Source organism: Panthera onca, chromosome B1 (genome assembly GCF_046562875.1).
Source record: "Panthera onca isolate mPanOnc1 chromosome B1, mPanOnc1 haplotype 2, whole genome shotgun sequence".
NCBI lineage: Eukaryota > Metazoa > Chordata > Mammalia > Carnivora > Felidae > Panthera > Panthera onca.
The window spans coordinates 133,329,372-133,349,929 of record NC_138342.1 but is presented as its reverse complement, the minus strand read 5'-3'; positions in this window follow the sequence as shown (position 1 = coordinate 133,349,929).

The window sequence follows — 20,558 nt, the reverse complement described above, 5'->3', positions numbered from 1 at the left end:
GTACTTTTCTCTCAGATCTCATTTTACTACTAATGGTATTATAGAATGAGAATTACCAAAACTATCTTATGTGATTCTATAATGCCTGAGTATATTAAGATATACAGGAGAAGCTTCCTGGCCATAATTGATTCATTACCTTTTGGGGATGTATCTACAGGATGGGATATTTCCCACTTGTCTATCTTTGTGCCTGCTCATACATGTGATGTAAGCAGGCATGTTTTTAAGTATTTTATGACACAGCTCTGTAAAAAAGGAAATGTTAACATTATATACCATATGATTTTACTTATATGTGGAATATAAAAAAAAAAAAAAAAACAAGACAAAGAAACAAGCAAAGCAGAAACACACCCATAAATACGGACAACAAACTGATGGTTGCCAGAAGGAAAAGGAAGAGGGATGGGAAATGGGTGATGGGGAGTGGGAGATACAAGCTTCCAATTATGCAATGAGTAAGTCATGGGGGTGAAAGTCACAGTACAGAGAATATAGTCAATGGTATTGTAATAGCATTGTATGGTAGCCATGTTTGTGGTGAGAATATCATAACATACAGATTTGTCCAATCACTATGTTGTGCACTTGAAACTAATATAACATTGTGTGTCAAGTATACTTCAATTAAAAAAAAATACCTTCTTATTATTGACAGAACTGATAAGCTTGAATATAAACTGAAAAATAAATAAGCTATCTTTCCAGCACATGGTTGTTTGACCTTGTGGTAAAAATGAAGATTAAGAGAAAAATGAAATGATTAAATTTTACTAACTAGATGGATGGCAGCAATAGGCATAAATTTGAAAAACCCCTTGTCCTGGCTCTATCATTATTTCCAGTTCTTGAAGAACAGTTTCTAAATTATGTTTTAAGTATATAAAGGTGGTATATGGAAAATGATTTTTAATGTCAGCAATAAAAAGTGCATGCAAATAAAATACCTTGTTAATATCACCTTGTAAAAACCAATCAGTCAGCCAATCAATCAATCAATCCTTGGTAGAAAGAATAGATTGGCCGTTGGGTAAAGAGTAATGCTTTTCTAAAATCTATATCATCTCCAGTGACGTGTGTAACTTTTTAAAGTACTTACATAAATAATAACTGATGTAAACGATGATTATTATATAATAGTACTAAAGGAAGCTCTAAATCATGATCTGGTCCAATTTTGTTGGACCAAAATATTGGTCCAATCTGTTTCTGTATATTTGCTAGCAACATATTGATTATAAAATTATAAAAGTGATAACATGCTATGACCATTTTCCATAATTCCAGCACAATTTCACATTTTAAGAATTAAAGTTAGTATTTTAGCAATCAACAATTGTCTTTGAAATACCCATTTAAAAAGTCAAGTGGATAAGCCATAGATTTTTGGATTCTGCTTTCAGACTTCTGACTAAATTAGACCTAACAGAGAATTTATGATATTCTCACAAAGGAGAAGAGGCCCTTAGGGTTTACTTGTTCACATTCTTCTTCTTTTCCCAAATGTAGTAAATACTGGCACAGTTTGCCACTTTACCATAAGATTCTTTTGAAATGGAACATATAAGCTATTCTTTGAAAATACACAAAGGAAATTGAAAGTAAAAACAAGGACTTTTCTAAATGTTCTTGCAGGGTTCCTGCTGGTAGAGAAATGATTTTCATAATATGTATGAAGTTTATATTTCTCTTAGGGATATTCTGCTTTGGAGAGAGTAAAAGAAATCACATCAATGAAAAATTACAAAATAAAAACTGGTTGGAAACATCCAGGAGAAATAGCAATAGTTTTAAATTCTACCAAAATTAAAATTTAGGGATTTTGTTTTCCTTCCTTCCTTCCTTCTTTCCTTCCTTCCTTCCTTCCTTCCTTCCTTCCTTCCTTCCTTCCTGACTTTCTTTTATTTTAAAATTCGTACCACAAGATCAAAATAGCATACAGGATGAACCACAGGTAACTCTATTTAAAAATGTAAGGGTAAAAAAGAAAAATAGGCTACCGTTTATTATAGACTTGAGCAGGAGACGTATTGCAGCTAAGAAAATGTCACAATTTTTCATGTCAAAATAACAAAGAGAGATAACATATTATGGATTTAATTGTAAAAGTCAATCACATATAAAATCGAAGGATTATGAGAGGCACACACAGGTCATCATTAAAGTATATATAATAATCACACAAATATGACTAGTGACTGATCACTATGGGTCTTAGAAAGATTAGAAATACCGCATGGAAATCTAAGCAAGAGATGTATAAATGCATAACTAAAAGAAATTTGTTGGAAATCAAACTGTCCTATGGACTTATATAATTATGTCAGAAATAATTATCTGGTTCCTATAATCTTTTGTGTGAAATAATTATCTTCCTACAATTTTTTCTCTTCAGACACATAATAATACCAATTACTATTACTAAATTAATAGCTACGATAAATTTGTAAATTAAATTAACTACTTACATATACTTATTTAAAAAACAGCAACTTCCTTTTTAAGTACTCATTTGTAAATTTCTTCAAAATGTAAAATTTCTTCAAAAATTTTTGAAATAAAAACCATTCAAAAGTAATAAGTTCCCTGGTCATTTCAGATAAATAAATAAAAGGCCTTTCCCTTTTGAGCTTCCATAACAATTTATCTGTATCTTCCTGATGGTTCTGGACAGTATCTTATTCAATTACAGACATATATATACATATATATACACATATATATACACATATACATGTATATATATACACATATACATGTGTGTGTGTATATATATATATATATATATACACATATACATGTATATATATACATATATATTTATATATTTAAGTTTATAAAGAGTTTATAAGAGAGAAAGAGAGCACCTGCACAGGAGGGGCAGAGAGAGAGAGAGAGAGAGAGAAAGAGATTGGGAGAGAATCCCGAGAAATCTCCATGCTATGAGTGCAGAGCCCAAAGCAGGGCTCAGTATCGCGAACTGTGATATCACGACCTAAGCCAAAACCAAAGTCGGATGCTCAACCGACTGAGCCACCCAGGTGCCCCTGAATTATATATTTTTAACATGTCTTATGTCTTCAAATGTACTGTATGAACTAATTTAAGACAGAGACCATGTGTTTTTTTTAATAATTTCTCCCATATTAGTAGATATCCCAAAGAAAAGAAATATCTAAAAAATACTTGTGACTGAATGTCTTCTAATTTATTGGCTCTGAAGTTGTGATTTTTCAGTATTGTGATACTTTGGACATTTGTTAAAAAATAAAATACAGTAGGGGTGCCTGGGTGCTTAGTCAGTTGAGCGTTAGTCCCTTGATCTCAGCTCGGGTCTTGATCTCAGGGTCATGAGTTCAAGCCCCCTGTCAGACTCCATGCTGAGTGTAAAGCCTACTTTAAAAAAATTAAAAAATAAAAATAAAAAATAATTTTATGAAATAAAATACATTATAAAACTTATTGTCCAAATTTATCAATTTATAGACAAAACCACTGTCCACCTGTTCCTAATTCCAGGAAAGGTAGCAAAAAAAGAAAAAAAAAATATGAAATTTGACATTTCAGAGGAACCCAAGGAAATATATCTAACAGATGAAATAACAAATAAATTAATATCATAAAAGCCATAAAAGGCAATTTGGTAAATGTATATCTTCTCTATAATGGCTTTTAGTCTTATAGGAATAATATTCTAGATTTATATTTTTATATAGTAATTTAAAAAATTTAAGACACCATAGTTTCTAAATATTAGTGACAGTTTGGCTCATAGATACAGAATAAGTACCTTGTTTTAAAGATTCATCATCCAATGGTGCCTGGGTGGCTCAGTCGGTTAAGCATCTGACTTTGGCTCAGGTCATGATCTTGCGGTCTGTGAGTTCTAGCCCCACGTCAGGCTCTGTGCTGACAGCTCAGAGCCTGAAGTCTGCTTCGGATTCTGTGTCTCCTGTCTCTCTGCCCACCCCGCCCCCCTTCACGGTCTGTCTCTGTCTCTCAAAAACAAACGTTAAAAAAATTTTAAAAAATAAAGATTCATAATCCAAAACCTGAATGGTTTTGTGTTATTATACAAATCCTTACCTGGCATAATACATTTCTTGAAACTACAAACTGAATCGTATTATTTAACGGGTATCCTTTCTCCAACTTTGAATATTTCTGAAGTCTAGAGGTATATTTGGGTAAATACAGAAACAAATTAAAGCATCTATTCCTGAATTCCTGGTCATTTTTTAATAAATTACACCACCAAGGAGATTCTGCATTGAAAATTTAGCAGTATTGACTCTTTTGTCACATTGGTGGAAATTACAGTAGCAAAAGAAAATAGACAGAGATAAAATATTCTCCCATATGCTGGAGAAACTCCAGGAGATGCTGGAATGAATAGATGCCTGTTGTGCCCTGTCCAGATTCACTCATTCACTATCTGTGGTTCATGTTACTTGCTCTTGGGTCACACAGACATCCCCCTTCTTTGAGACAACACTCTTGGCTTACAAGATCCCACTTCCATGGAAGGTTATTTTCCCTTCCTTTCCCTGTGTATAGCCCACAGCAAAAACTGACAAGGTATTATAAAAGACTGGCCCCCTATGCTGCAAGGGAAGACACCCTATGGGGTGACTTATGTGCATCAGGCCAAGTCTAGACTTTGCCTGAAATCACATTCTTGCTGGGCTCTCTCCAGTTCTCTCCTATGCTTCCCCTTCTCCTTAGAGAAGGAAGGAAAAAACAAAACAAAAAACCCTAACTAATTTAAGTCAATTTCACTCTCTGTTTCTGGGGACTCTGACCTAAGACAGCTATTATCAAAAGTAGTCCTGAGAAGCCATTCTCAGTGAATTTTCCCCTCACCAGCCTTACACAGATCTAACACCCTCGGGATCCACGTTGGCACATGCTTTCTAGGTCCTTCCGTATTCGTCAAGTCCTCTAATTCCTTGTAGGCTATTTCGTCCTGGCTTTGGGCTTGTAATCCCCAATTTGGACCATGCTGCCTCTTGACTCTAATTGTCAGATTGGAGAAAAGGGCTCATATGGTAAGAAGGGGCTGCTTCTGGTGAAGAATAGAACTCAAGATAATTTGGGGGTTCAAGATTCTGAGATCTGTCACCCTAAATGTGTCCATCTCTGATTGTGGGTCCTATTCTTCTCCCATCATGGCTCTGATTTGGCACAGAAGATCTGCTAAGTCAGCACATTTTAGTCTTCTTTGCAGATCTGTCCCCCTTACAATCATACCGTCGCCCAGATTTTCAGTCAAGTCTGCCAGAAGCTGTCAAAAATAAGAGGGTGTCTAAAGCTGCCAGAAGGCATCTGACTTTCAGAACTGTCCTGGATGAAAACAGACTCTCCCAAGCTTAGTGTTCTCTTTTTGTAATTTCTTGATTGGCACCAAAGGTGTTCATCTTATGTTACAATTCTTATAATTGTCCCCATGTTAATGAAGTGCCACAACCATTTGATCTCCCGATACTCGCTTCCTATTTGTACTTACTCTCAATGAAACAGAAGTGAAAGTTTAATGCTGGTGCAGCTGCTTTCCCAGAGCTATTGTCCCTCTTTACCACCCACAATGGATGACTTCTGATAGGGGAGTGATCTAACTCCAGTCCCGAGGATTTGTTTTCTAGAACCATCCCACATAATAATTGTATTAATCCATATTTTCTGACTTAAAAGCAGAACTTGGAAGTAAAGATGAAAATTCTGGTCCTCAATTTAGGAGGGGCAGGTCTGAAAAGAAAACAAACAATGAAAGTTTAAAAAAAAAGTAAAAAGTAAAACAAAGTAATGCAATGTGTTACTACATTGGCCACCACATAACCATCAGCCTGCACGACCACCAGCCATTAAGAGAGATGCATACATACAGTCACTAACAAGATGAGTTCTCTAGGAGCGCCTGGATGGTTCAGTCAGTTGAGTGTCCAACTTCGCCTCAGGTCAGGATCTTGAGGTCTGTGGGTTCTAGCCCTGTGTCCGGCTCTATGGTGACAGCTCCGAGACTGGAGCCTGCTTTGGATTCTGTGTCTCCCTCTCTCTCTGCCTCTCTCCCACTCACTTTCTCTCTCTCTCTCTCACAAAAAAAATTGTAAAATGAGTTCTCTCCACACCTGTGTCATCCCTAGAAGGATTTCCAGCAGGATCCAAGTGTACTACTCTCTAAGTGTCTTTCTGCCAAAGAGAAAAGACATGGGGAATGTATCTGCTCACCTCCCTCCTGTTTCCCATTGTCCAAGGTTTCACTCAAGGGTACAAACGGCTCTGCATTGGCCACACCATCTGTCCTCTTCAGGGGTAACTCCAGAAGCTCATTCGGGGACATCACAGAGCGGAGAAAGGTATTAGTATGTCATCTGGCTCAAAACTTCTAGTCACGAAGATTTTGATATGTTAACTTTTGATAGTATCTTCACAGTTACAATAAATAAATATTTATTACATTTTCATAAAATGCACATATTGAAAGTGATCTTTTATTTTTTTTTAATTTTTAAATTTATTTTTATGGTTTATTTATTTTTGACAGAGTGTGAGCAGGGGAAGGGCAGAGAGAGAGGGAGGCACAGACTCTGAAGCAGGCTCCAAGCTCTGAACAAGCGTTCAGCACAGAGCCCGATGCAGGGCTCAAACCCATGAACAGTGAGATCATGACCTGAGCCCAAGTCAGCCACTTAACCAACTGAGCCACCCAGGCACCCTCATTTTTTTTTCCTTTTCAGAAAAGAGGGAGTTATAAGAAGTCAATAGTTCAACATGTACATTTGTGGGGGGTTTTAGAAGATTTTATTTTTAAGTAATCTCTACACCAAGTGTGGGGCTCAAGCTCACAAACCGTGAGGTCATAACCCGAGCCAAAGTTGGATGCTTAACTGACTGAGCTACCCAAGTGCCCCTGAAAGTGATCATTTATTAAACGCAAACATTTAAATATGCTGTATGTTATGAACTGAACTGTGTTCCCCCAAAATCATACCTTGAAACTTTAACCCCCAGTGTGACTATATTTGGGATAGGGCCAAGGAAGTTAAAGTTAAATGAAGTCATGGGGTGGAGCCCTAATTCAATACGACTGGTGTCCCTATAAGAAAAGGAGGAGACAGCAGGGATGTACATGCACAGAGAAAAAAACCGTATGAGGAAATAGTGACAAGACAGCCATCCACATGACAAAGGAAGGCCTTCGGAGACACCGAGTCTGCTGGCACCTTGACCTTGGACTGTGGGAAAATATATTTGTGTTGTTTAAGCCATCCAGCCTGTGGTATTTTGTTGTGGGAGCCCTAGCAAACTAATACATTGTATAACATGTATTGTCTTTTGTTTTGGTTTTTCTCCACTTTCTTCTATTCATCTTCAGAGATTTGTTTTTCTAAATGGACGTCATCCATCCACTGAAGAGCTCTACATTTTCTTTGTTGTTACTGAATATTCTCCATGACATTTAGGGACCAAAAGATTAACAGATTTGTTTGGGAAAAATTGACAAATTTGTCAGTTTCCTTGTCTACAGTACCTGTGTATTTTGTTTCAAACTTGGAGTCTGAAGTATTTAGGCCACTAAGATCAATTAGCAATGTTTCCTGACAGCAAGTAAAATATTGTCTAATGGCAAATCTCCCAGCACAGAGATAAAATCAAGAATTAAGTCTTACAGAATGCTGAAGCCCTAAAGGTAGACGACAGAGCTAAGAACTTCATACCTACACATGTCTCATTTTTTAAATTAAGAATGAGATACAATGTAATATTTGAAGATATAGTCACATCATAAAAAGGGACTTGTATTTTTGCCCTTTCTCTTCAAGATTTAGAATGACTATGTATTTAATTATTTGTTAACATTGAATGATTGTTATCTTGTACTCAGTTTCTTCATGGTCAATTATAAAGCCTTTCATTATTTCTGAGAATTGTATTAATCATATTTATTGGTGTCATATTGTTTCTTGATGTTCGTTTGCCATAATTTAATCTGTATTTTTCATGGCTACTAAAGTAATATACGTTTACCATAAATGTTTCTTCTTTTGGGAAATGCACTCTGTCTGCTTATCTCTTGGGAACTTGAATTTCTTATAAATGTCATTGAATCATTTAAATAGTCTGGGACTAATTCAGTTACTTAAATATTTGATATAATATTTCCCAAATGCTATTAGTCTTTTAAAAGGCATCCAGGAATTTCTCTTATAAATGTTGGAGGTTTTTGTAATGTTACTTAAAACTTATTTTGTAAAATATTGATCTAATATAAATTTTCAATATGTCAGTCTTTGTGACTGTGTTATGGCTTCAATATAATTATATAATAATAATAATAAATTTATTATTCTTTTCTTAATTGGATCAACAATCTAACACTGAATTATTAAACGTATATTCCCCACTTTATTATTATTATTATCATTTTTACTGTAAAATCAGGATCCGACTTATTTTGTAAATTGTTTTTAATTAAAAACCCAAAGCTTGATTTATAAGGTCCAAAGAAATAAATTAAGGTACATCTATACAAAACATAATATAGCCACTAAAAAGAAAGACATAGATCTAATTATGCTGTTATAAAACTATTTCCAACAATCTGAGTCACATAGCAAGATATAAATTAGTATATAGGATCTTTTATGTTAAAAAGTTAAAACATTGATGTTTTAGCATATTAATTTTCTCAATCATACACAAGAAATAATTAACATTATTTACCTGTGGGAAGGGAAGTTTATTCAGGAATATAACTGGTTAGCAGAACTTTATTTTCCATCTTACAGACTTCTTAGGGGACACAAATCACACAGTGACTCTGCCTAGAATTTTCTCAAATCAGTACATGAACTAAGGATAACAGAGATCTTTACTATAACCAGTAGTTCAATTTCAGATTAGAGACATCTATCCTCCATTTATTCTATTCTCCTTGTGACTCCATATGAATTTGTAACATTATTTAACCCATGGGCAGAGGTTTTATAGAGGGTAAATACAGAATAGAATCTAATTTCTATAATACCCCAAAATATAAGAATTTGGAGCATGCAATCTTTGAACTTGGATGTTCCTTAAATTGTCTACACGTTAATTCAGAAAACGTGACGTGTGCTCAGAAAGATTGCTTTTTTTATGTTTTTCAACTGTTGTGCTGCCCTACTTTAACCTCTGGGCTGAGCCTTTTTTTTTTTTTTTTTTAACTTAAAAAAAATTTTTTTAACATTTATTTATTTTTGAGACAGAGAGACAGAGTGCAAGCAGAGGGAGGAGCAGAGAGAGAGAGAGACACAGAATCTGAAGCAGGCTGCAGGGTCTGAGCTGTAAGCACAGCTCAAACTCAGGAACAGCGAGATCATGACCTGAGCCCTAATTCAGATGCCCAACTGGCTGAACCACACAAGCGCCCCTAGGCTGAGCCTTTCCTAACAACAAAGTTCATCCACAAGTGTTTCATGTGTCTCTCCCAAAGATGCCATTCCTGTAGCCATGACAAATGTGTTAGGTACCATACCATAGTGAGGAAAATGGATTTGTCCCTATTCTGTACTGTCACCTAAGACCAGAAGCAACACTACTCATGAAAATTTCGCAAAAACACTTGAAAGAAAAATACAGGCCCTTCTCATTTCTGACATCTTGTCAGTAGCTGCTCACACTAAACCACCCATACCTCTGAATCAGCAAGCAAGGATTTACAGGTACAGGAGAATCTCAGTCCATACCTACAGAAAAGTACCGCCCATTACATCGTCCTCATTTCCATTTTACCCTCTGGGGTAGTTTGCCACCTAGAACCTTTGCTTTTTGTTTGAATAATTAAAGGCTTTTCTTGGGCGGTTTTTCCAGAACAAGGCAGTTCTCAATATAGTGTATATAAGCCTCACAGCTAGGGAAGCAGCTTTATCATAAAGATTTTCCAACTGAGATTTTTTCCCCTCCAGCCAAAATTTAACTAAGATCACCAGGTGCAGTTACCCAGAATATGCCCCCATTCAATCAGGTTCTGCAAAAAAAGAAAAAAAAAGGAAAAAGGAAAGAAAGAAAGAAAGAAAGAAAGAAAGAAAGAAAGAAAGAAAAGAAAAGGAAAAGGAAAACAAAAATTCTTCCCAACCCTTGGCATGAGGATAAAAGTTTAGTACCTTAGTCACATTTGCAGATAGTCTATTGACACTTTCCAAATCTTGCTGAAACAATCATGGCCTTTGCATTGTTTAACTTATAAAGATTTCAGACATTTATTGCTACATAATTAACATATCTTGTATTTAAAGTAAATATGACCTTTGCTCCACTATATTTTCTGGCTCAATTTCCTTGGTCTACAGAAATAAATGCACTTGATTTTTTTTTAATCAAGTTAGTTATGGAACTCAATAACTTATATTAATAGTATCAGTTTTTGACAGATTCCTTCAGTTTTCAATCATAGGAGATAAGGACAAAAAAAGGAAAGAAAAGAAGAGAAGAAAGGAGAGGAGAAAAGAAAAGAAAAGAAAAGAAAAGAAAAGAAAAGAAAAAGGAAAAGAAAAAAGAAAAGAAAAACACCTATTAGTGTTCACAGCCACATCAAACCCAGCCTATTGGCCCACTAGATCTCAGGATATTTTTTCCTTGCCTGTTCTCCTGAGACTCTAATGCTTATAAAGACCATAAGTAAAATTCAGAATTGAAAGAAGAAAAGTTACACTGTTCTTCACAATTAAAAAATGACATGGAGTAGCTTTTGGTGGGGATACAAAAACCAACATATAATTAAAGAGATAGAAATAAAAGAGTTTAAAGAAACAGTTTCTGCAGGGGCTTATCTTGATAAATAAGATTGTGCAGCAAGTCCATGATGAAGACTTTTAGGTAATTTATGCTTCCTGTGATACATTTTTGAAAGACTCCCAGACAATTTAAATTCCTAAATTTTTATTTTACATAAGTAGTACAATACTAATAGTATATCTATTTTGTTACTAATTTTTGATATTACAAAGAGTAAGTAAATTATGGATATATAATTTTAATTTGTGTTCTTATGTTTATAGAAAAATGCATAGAAGTAATATTGGTAGGTCAGAGGATTCATTCATTTCAATTTGTTTTTAAAGTTTATTTATTTTTGAGAGAGAGAGCAGATGAAGGGAAAGTACATGGGGTTGGGTAGGGGGGACAGAGGATCCTAAGCAGTCTCCATGCTGACAGCAGTGAGCCCAATGTGAGGCTCGAACCCACGAACCTCAAGACTATGACCTGAGCCAAAGCCCACTCTCAACTGACTGAGCCACCCAGGTACCCCTTATTTCAACTTTGATAGAAAATGCCAAATTGTTTTCTCTGGGAACAATTTATCTGACTACCAATGATATATAAGAATGTTCATGAAATTGGTTCATGATCAATTTCATCAATAGAGAATACTTTCCATCAGAGAAATATGTCAATATGATGGTTTAAAAAAGTGTTTTGTTTTCTTTTTTGTAAAGGCTGAATTTTTATTTCTTTTATTATAATTAAGGATTAATATTAAATTATATCAAAGATTCTTTTCTTTTGTGTGAAATGTCTGTTCATATCTTCTGACTACTTTTTAATGAGGCTGTTGGTATTCTCATAATCTTGACTACTTAAAATTTATCCTAAAGAATTAAGAAACTATTTTCTGTAAGAAAATTAATAGTCCTTATGAATCTAGATGCAAAACTTCTCATCAAAATACTAGCAAAACCAATTCAATTGCATTTTTAAAAGGTTATTATACACTATGACCCTGACATTGATCCCAGTAATGCAATGCTAGTTCAGCCTAAAAAGCCAATCAATGTAATAAACGATGTGAATAAAATTAAAAGAAGAAAAAAACACACGCTCATTTCAATTGACACAGAAAAAGCAAGGGTGCCTGTCTACACCACTACTATTCAATATTGTCTGGAAGTTCTAGCCAAAGCAGATAGGCAAGAAAAAGAAAGAGAAGTCATCCAAATTGGAAAAGAAGTAAAACAATCTCTATTCAAAGATGACATGAATATAGATGGATAGATAGATAGATATATCATATATGATACATATGATATATCTATCTATATGATATATCTATGCCTAAAGAACCCACACAAAAACTATCAAAGCTAATAGAAAAATTCAGAAAATTTGTAGGGTACAAGACTGACACACAAAAACAGTTGTGCTTCTATACACCATAAATGAACATTTAAAAGGAAATTAATAAAATGAATCCATTTTTAATAACATCCAAAAAAAATTATCTGGGAATAATTTTAATCAAGCGAGTAAAAGACACTCAAAATTATAAAACATTTTTGGAAAAAATTAAATAAGATCTAAATAAATGGAAAGACATGAGGGCAATACTCCCAAAGCAATCCATATGTTTAATGTAATTCCTACCAATTTTTTTTTTGGCAGAAATGGAAAAAGCCAATCCTCAAATTCATATGGACTTTGCAGAGAGCTTCTAATAGCCAAAACAATATTGCAAAAAAAAATAACAAAGTTGAAAAACTCACACTTCTCCCTTTCAAAACTTACTGCAAATCTACAGTAATCAAAACCTTGTGGTACCAGCATAAGAACAGACATGTAAGCCAATGGATTAGAAATGAGAGTCCAGAAGTAAACCCATTCATCTGTAGCCACTTGATTTTTGACAATTTCCAAGATTATTAAATGGAGAAAGAATAGTCATCATTCAACAAATGAAGTGGGAAGAATTGGATATCTATAGGCAAACAAAAGAAGTTGGGTGCCAGCATATGCCTTACACAAAAGTTAACTCAAAATGGATCAATTATCTAAATATAAGAACTAAACTCATGAAATTCTTAGAAAAAATATAGCAGTGTATCTTCCTGACTTTAGATTTGGTAATGCATTATCAGGGAGGTGAAAAAGAAAACCTACAGAAAGGAAGAAATGTTTGCAAAATATATATCTGATAAGGGTTTGTCTAGTATCCAGAATATATGAAGAACTCTTACATCTCAATAAGAAAATGACAGCCTGATTCTTAAATGGCCAAAATAGACAATAGAATGAGCAAAAGGGATTTGAATAGACATTTTTAAAAACAAACAAACAAACAAATCACAGACACACACACACACACACACACACACAAAGGACCAAATGTATATGAAAACTTGTTCAATATTATTAGTCATTATGGAAATAAAACCACAATGAGGTACCACTCATATTAGGATGTCTAGAAGCAAATAAATGGAAAATTACAAGTCTTGGCAAGGATGTAGATAAATTAGATACCTCATAACTGCTGATGGGAATGTAAAATGGTCCAGTCATGGTGGAAAACAGTTTGGCAATTCCTCAAAAAAAACCTTAAGAACAGAATACCATATGACCCAACAATTGCACTCCTAAGTACATATGCCAAAAATTAAAAACAAGTACTTAAACAGATACATACACACATGTTCATAGCAACACTATTCACAATAGCTAGAAGGTGCAAGCAACTCAAATGTGGATCAATAAATTATTAGATGAACAAATTATAGTATATACAAACAATGGTATATTACTCGCTGATAAAGAGGAATGAAACACTAAAGCATGCTATAATGTGGATGAACGTCAAAAACATATGTAAGTGAAAGAGTCCAGCCAGACACAGTCAATATTCTATGACCCCAGTAATATGAAATATCCACAACAGGTAAAACCATAGAAACGGATCACAGACTGATGGTTCCAGAGAATGGGAGCATGGAGGATGGGGAGTAATTTAATGAGTGTACAATAATTTGGGGGAGTAATTTAATGAGTGTAGAATCATTTTGGGGTGGTGAAAATGTTTCGGAACTAAATAGAGGCGGTAGTTGCACATCTTTACAAATGCACTGAAATGTTCCCTTTAAAACGGTTACATATTTTGGGGTGCCTGGGTGGCTCAGTTGGTTAAGCATCCGACTCCAGCTCAGGTCATGATCTTGTGGTTTGTGAGTTCAAGCCCCACAAGGGGCTTCGGATTCTGTGTCTCCCTCTCTCTCTCTCTGTTCCTCCCCAGCTCGCACTCTATCTCTGTCTCTCTCTCAAAAATAAATAAAGATTTTTAAAAATTAAAACAGTTATATATTTTATGTAAATTTTGTCTCAATAAAAAAAGACTCATGTTCAAAGTTCCTTCTTATAACTATAGTAAATAAAATTTTTTTTCTTGCTTAAGCTTACCCTAAAAAGTGCTACTTTTCTAATAAGATCTATCCCTCTACATTTATGGAATTTTGATATAATGTCATTTTTAAGAGTTCATTCTATTGGTCTGAGACTAGCAATAACCTAGCAAAAGAAAAAAGAAAAAAAAAGAAAGAAAATGGAAGGGAAGGGAAGGAAAGAAAAGAAAAGGAGAGAAGAGAAGAGAAGAGAAGAGAAGAGAAGAGAAGAGAAAAGAAAAAAAAGAAAAGAAAAGAAAAGAAAAGAAAAGAAAAGAAAAGAAAGAAAAGAAAACAAGAAGGAGAAAACTTCACATATGCAAGTGCTAAGATTTCTCTTGTTTTTTTGCTCTGTTCCTCTATTAGATATAATGAATTGGCTGAAAAAGAAAATAAAAGCAATTATAAGAATACCAACTAAATGCTTTTTAGCTTTCTGTCACTTTGGCAGGTCTTTCTTATGATATTCCCTTCCCAATAAAGGCCTTAGTTCAATTTGCTGAAAGGAAGAAAAGCCATACATATGTCATCGCCTTTATTCAAAGATCTTTAAACAAACATCTTTTAGTAATAATTTTTAAATGACAAAAACAACTAAAACAATAAATGATTTGTTTTCTTTGCCAATTTGGTAGAGTGAAAATGCATAAAAAGATGCACCAAACTGTTAGAACATGTACCTTTTGTTTTGTAATGAACAAATCTTGATTACCAGCAAGAATAATCAACTTTAAACCTGCTAGTTAACACTTGCAATTATTTTATTTTTATTTCTTTTTATTTATGGCAGATCCAGCAATCTGTCAAGGAACAAGGATAAAGAGTAGTTTGCCCTTGGCAGTTTTACTATTCTTCTCACTGAGGGATCTCCCATGCACTTGACCTGCATTATTCAACTTCACAACACCAATTCTGATGTACTTTCAAGGATAACAGTTTTCTCAGCAGAGGAATACTTGATATATTTATGAATTGTCTTCCTGATTAATTGCAAAAAGTAGAAGTCGGACCAGGTTTTGGCAGAGTAATATGACGGCACCCAGACAACTAGATTTTTGAAAACCGCGACCTACCCAACTCCCTCTAGGCTCTCCCAGCCACCATCCTCCCCGCCCCCCATTTATTAATGTTGCCATCTCGAGTTTAAAATATCAGGTGTTGCAAATATTTTACTCAAACCTCCAAATTCTCATCTCTGTTTCTCACCTCCCTAAAACACTCTGACCTCTACTTTTACCAATTCCCATTCTAACCTACACACAGTAGGATGATCCGTGATCTTTGAACCTGAATTCCCACCACAACATATGCCTCTAATTTTTCCATCTCAGCCTTTCTTTGATAGTCTATTTTTTTAAATATCTTAAAAATGTTGCTCTGTCTCTCTCTGTCTCAAAAATAAATAAAAACATTAAAAAAAATTAGGGGCGCCTGGGTGGCTCAGTCGGTTAAGTGTCCGACTTCAGCTCAGGACATGATCTCACAGTCTGTGAGTTCGAGCCTGGTGTCGGGCTCTGTGCGGACAGCTCAGACCCTGGAGCCTGCTTCAGATTCGGTGTCTCCCTCTGTCTCTGCCCCTCCCCTGCTCATGCTGTCTCTCTCTGTCTCAAAAATAAATAAAAACATTAAAAAAATAGATAAATACCTTAAAATGCTTAACAATAAATAATAGTTACATTTTCTTGTCTTTCACATTGTGCCCTTTAACAACTGCTTACTATTCTTTTCTATGGATACATTTTAATCAAGCAATCTGTATCCCACTGATAAACACTTTGGTTATTTCTGAGATTTTGCCCATACAAACAATATTAGGATGAGAAAAAAATGTATCTATATGTATGTAGGAGACAATGTAAATATATTTAGAAGTGGAATTAATGAAGCAAGGCAAATTCCATTTTAAGGTATAATAAATATTGCCACCTGTCCACTATATTGTTCCAATTTTTAACCACATCAACACTGTTGGAGAAGCATAAATGTGGAGTTTCAGACATGACACATATATTGCTGGGGTAAAAGCTAGAGTGAGAAGCTAGAAGATAGACTATGATAAGTAGTTTAGATAAATAGTCATAGACTATGAAATAGACTATGATAAAATGATATATGTATAAATACATGAGACATAGTATATATACTCACAAAGACGTTGAAAATTTCTGAAAGGCAAACTCAAAACTGGCCACAAACTGGGAATGAGTCGTGGATAGGAGAGTGTGGGATCATTGGCTCTTAAAATCATATAGTACTATTTTCTATAATTTTTCTTTGTTTTTATAAACTTACCAAAAAAGAAGAAGAATATCTAGAGGTTAGTGTTCAACTACTGTCGTTACAATGTCCTATTGTCAGCTATTGTCCTGCTCAGCTCCATGAATTCACGTCGTGTTTTCCCCCTTCCTTAGTTGTCCTTCCTCTGCCCAAATTCTAGGCAAACCTTTCTACATAATTCAGCTCAAATCTCACATCTCCCATGCACTTTTCTCTAAGAATAACTGCCCTCCATGAACTACTCAATCTAAACACTTACCCCATTCATGATACATAACATAGATCTTATCCTAATAATACAATGTATATTGCTCATTATCTCATCTTAGTTGGCTACAGGATAGTAATTTCCCTTAGAAGGATGCCTGGATCAGCAACTTAAGTTGCTTCACATCCTGTGTAGAGTGGGTGCCCAGTAAATGTTTATTAATTCATACTTTAGGAAGTAAAATCACTTTGACTACTCAGAGTACTTCTGTATTTATAAGGTTTGCTTTGTTGTCAGCCGTTTTCCTCAGACAAAATGTTGATCATTCATCTTTTTTAACATGATTTTCTCTGTTCAAAAATGGAGGCTACACTAGTGATTAGCTTCAAAATTTTAAGTCAACTTAATGATAGTGTCCCTGATACACGAATTCTTCTTTCTTCTAGCCATTTCCCCCATCTTTATACATTAAATATACTATTAATAGAACTCATAGTATGTCTTTTCATGCTTTGAATGGCTCTTACGCTGGCCTGAGCATTGAAGTGGTTTCCTCTAGCACTGTAAAAGCTTTTCTCCTTTTTTCCTGGTCCTCTCATCTTTTTCTTTAAAGCCAATGCGATGGCCTCCCATTGTGCTGCTATGTTTATTCCAATAGTCATACAAGAACAATCAACAGGATAAAAGAAAACACATCATATGAAATTTTGCTTTAAGTTTAAAGAGCATGTCTGGGCACTCACAAAAGAAATACCTCTCTCAATGGAAAAACACATTTATTATCTTCTTTCTGAGGCTTTCCTCTAATAGAACTTAGAGTTTGAGCTGTAGCAGTTATTTCTGTTACCATTCTGAGCATTGCATTGCCACAAATCTTAATATATAACCAGGCCTATGAAAATCTAAGGAGCCTATTCATTTGGGCCTAATATTCTCATATTTTCCTGCATGCCTTCTGTTTCCATTGAAGATAATTAGAGTCCGTGGAAATACATACACACATTCAAAGTAGAAAGACTTAAAGACCGGGACTCTATCCGTGGCAATGGAGTTAGTAACAACTATTGGAGCATGATGTTCACCAATCCATCATAACTGTTTTGCACAATTATTCATTTGGGTTAGCACAAAAAAACATATATACATAGATAGGTTTGATAAGTTTTGTCAATTAATAGAGTCAAATAAATTAAAACTTTTACCAACGAATACTACTCCCTCATCAAACTATATTAAATATATAACCTCAGAGTAAAATATAAATGCTTATGTTGAATAAATTTAACTTCAGGAAAAAGCTATTTTATATTTTTGCATTATGCCACAGACTGGTGAGTACTTCAACAGTGGTTAGCAGACCAAGATTTAAAAACCTCTGATCTGGATCAACTCTTGCCAATAAGGAAATAAACCCAGCACTTACGAAGAACTTACTCCCAAAAGGTCATGGGATCTGTTAATGGACTGTTAAGGAATTAAACTCAGATTTCCTTTGTCAGGCACTAGCATGCGTGTTGATGCCTTTTTAATGTTAAGACTCAACTTGCCTTTTTCATTAACAAAAGTACTCTTTTGATGGTTAAGTAATTTTGATGATTAAATGAATTTCCAGAGGTTGATTTTATTTCCAGAAAACCTGTGATTAAGGCTATTGTTGCAACAAAAGATTTTGCCTTGTCAGCAGTAACAATCCTGTTGGCTTTTGGAACGACGAAGGTCAAATACCTTCCCTATACCTTGTGTAGCTATGAACGACAAGTACTTATAAATGTCTGGAGAAAACTTCTTTTGTCATCTATCTAGATGTCACTTTGGAAAATTCTTATCATCTAAAATCAAAAGAATGGGTCATGTGTCCTGTGGTTATATAATTTGTTATCACAAACCAGGATACCTTAAGAGTGAAAGAAGGTGCTATTAATAATTATCCCAGAACAACAGCGGCAAACCAGAATGATCCCACATAAATTGGGACTCACCATCACCTTAATAACATTTTCCATGGAGTTTTCAAATTAAAATCCACATTTGAATAAATAAATGATACTAGATATTTCTGTGTCATGGGTTTGGCAAAAAGATGAGCTTATCAATAAATCATTTGACAACGTGTATGGCAATGGTTATTGTGGTTTTTGCAGTGTTCAAAAATAAAACACAAGAAATATATATTTTTTTAATTTTTTAAAGTTTATTTATTTTTAGACAGAAAGAGAGAGAGAGAGAGAAAGAAAGCAAGCAGCAGAGGGGCAGAGAGAGTGGAGAGAGAGAGAATACCAAGCAGGCTCTGCACTGTCAGCACAGGGCCTGATGTGGGGCTTGACCTCACGAACCGTGAGATCATGACCTGAACTGAAAGAGTCAGATGCTTTACCCACTAAGCCACCCAGGAGCCTCAGAAATAATCTTTTAAAAAATTATTTTATTCATTCTATTAGGGTTGTTGGCTCATGTATCTTTTTTGTAAGTTCAAAGAAAAAGGCTTTAGTTTTCACAGACATACTTTATTCAAAATTTTTTACATTAACCCATCTGATGTGTTATCTTCATATATATTTAAAACCCTAGGCAATAGGTTATTTTCTACAATGATATGTGAAATGATATAATAATAAAGTCATCACATGACTCAGTGTCTTTTCCAAGGCATGTGGAAGAATAGGTGAAAAGAAAAAGAGATGAAAGAAAATGTTGACATAAAAACTCACATTATCGTCCTTGAAGACATTTTTAAAAGAGTATAATGTTAAGAATAAAAATATTCATAAACTTAGAATTCAGTGAATCCAGTAAAATGCTAACTTTTGTCAGTATACTTCAATGCCTCTCTTCTCTGGAGTTGAAAAACTTTAATCAGAACTTTGACATTTCTTGGTTGTAACATACTTTGCAAAAACAGTGACTAAACAGATATTTTACATTGAGTTAAATGCTCCCAGGGCCTACTACATTTGGTACTGCATATACCATGAAAAGCATAAGAGAATTTGGAAAATTATTTTCCTTTTTATTTTCCCTTTCTATTTTCCTTCCTTTAAAGTAGGCACTTGAGTTCTCATAGGATACCGAGAGGCCAGCATAGAGGACATTGTGACCAGCAATTGGGAAAGTCAAAGACCTGTCCTGGAAGCACCCACAAAAAGCTGGATCAAAACAGGCCCAAGATGGTGGATGTCATGACAGGAATCCCTTGGCCAAATTAGAAGAAAAAGCTCAAAATCTTCCTTCCCACCCCAAGTTATAAATATTCCTCCTGCTAGTTAACAACTATTGAGTAAGAAGATAGTAACCCAACCTCTCTCTTTTTTTCTTTTTTTTTTTTTTATGTTTTTATTTTATTTTTGAGAGAGAGAGAGAGAGAGCACGAGCAGGGAAGGGGCAGAGAGAAAGGGAGACACAGAATCCGAAGCAGCCTCTAGACTCTGAGCTGTTGGCACAGAGCCTGACATGGGGCTTGAATCCATCAACGGTGAGATCGTGACCTGAGCAGAAGTTGGACACCCAACCGACTGAGCCACCGAGGCGCCCCCTCTGTCTCTCTCTTGAGCTTGTCCACTATCAAATCTCAAGTGTGTACTTTTCACTGTAATAAATTTTCTACTTGTGTTGCTCATCCACTGCGTTGCATGTATGTCCTTGAGTTCTTTCTCAAGACGAGACACAGAATCCTTGGCTACTCCTTTGGCACAGGCTGTGTTGAGACCTTAGGGCCTGAGGTAATCACCAGTTCACCCAGCAACCCTTCCTTCCTCCCTTCCTTTTTTCCTTCCTTCCTTCCTTCCTTCCTTCCTTCCTTCCTATTTTTTTTAACTAAAATCATTCCCAAGGTGTAAACAATTCTTTCTGTGAAATTGTCATGTCTTCAGTGTAAAAGTCAGTTTTCAGAA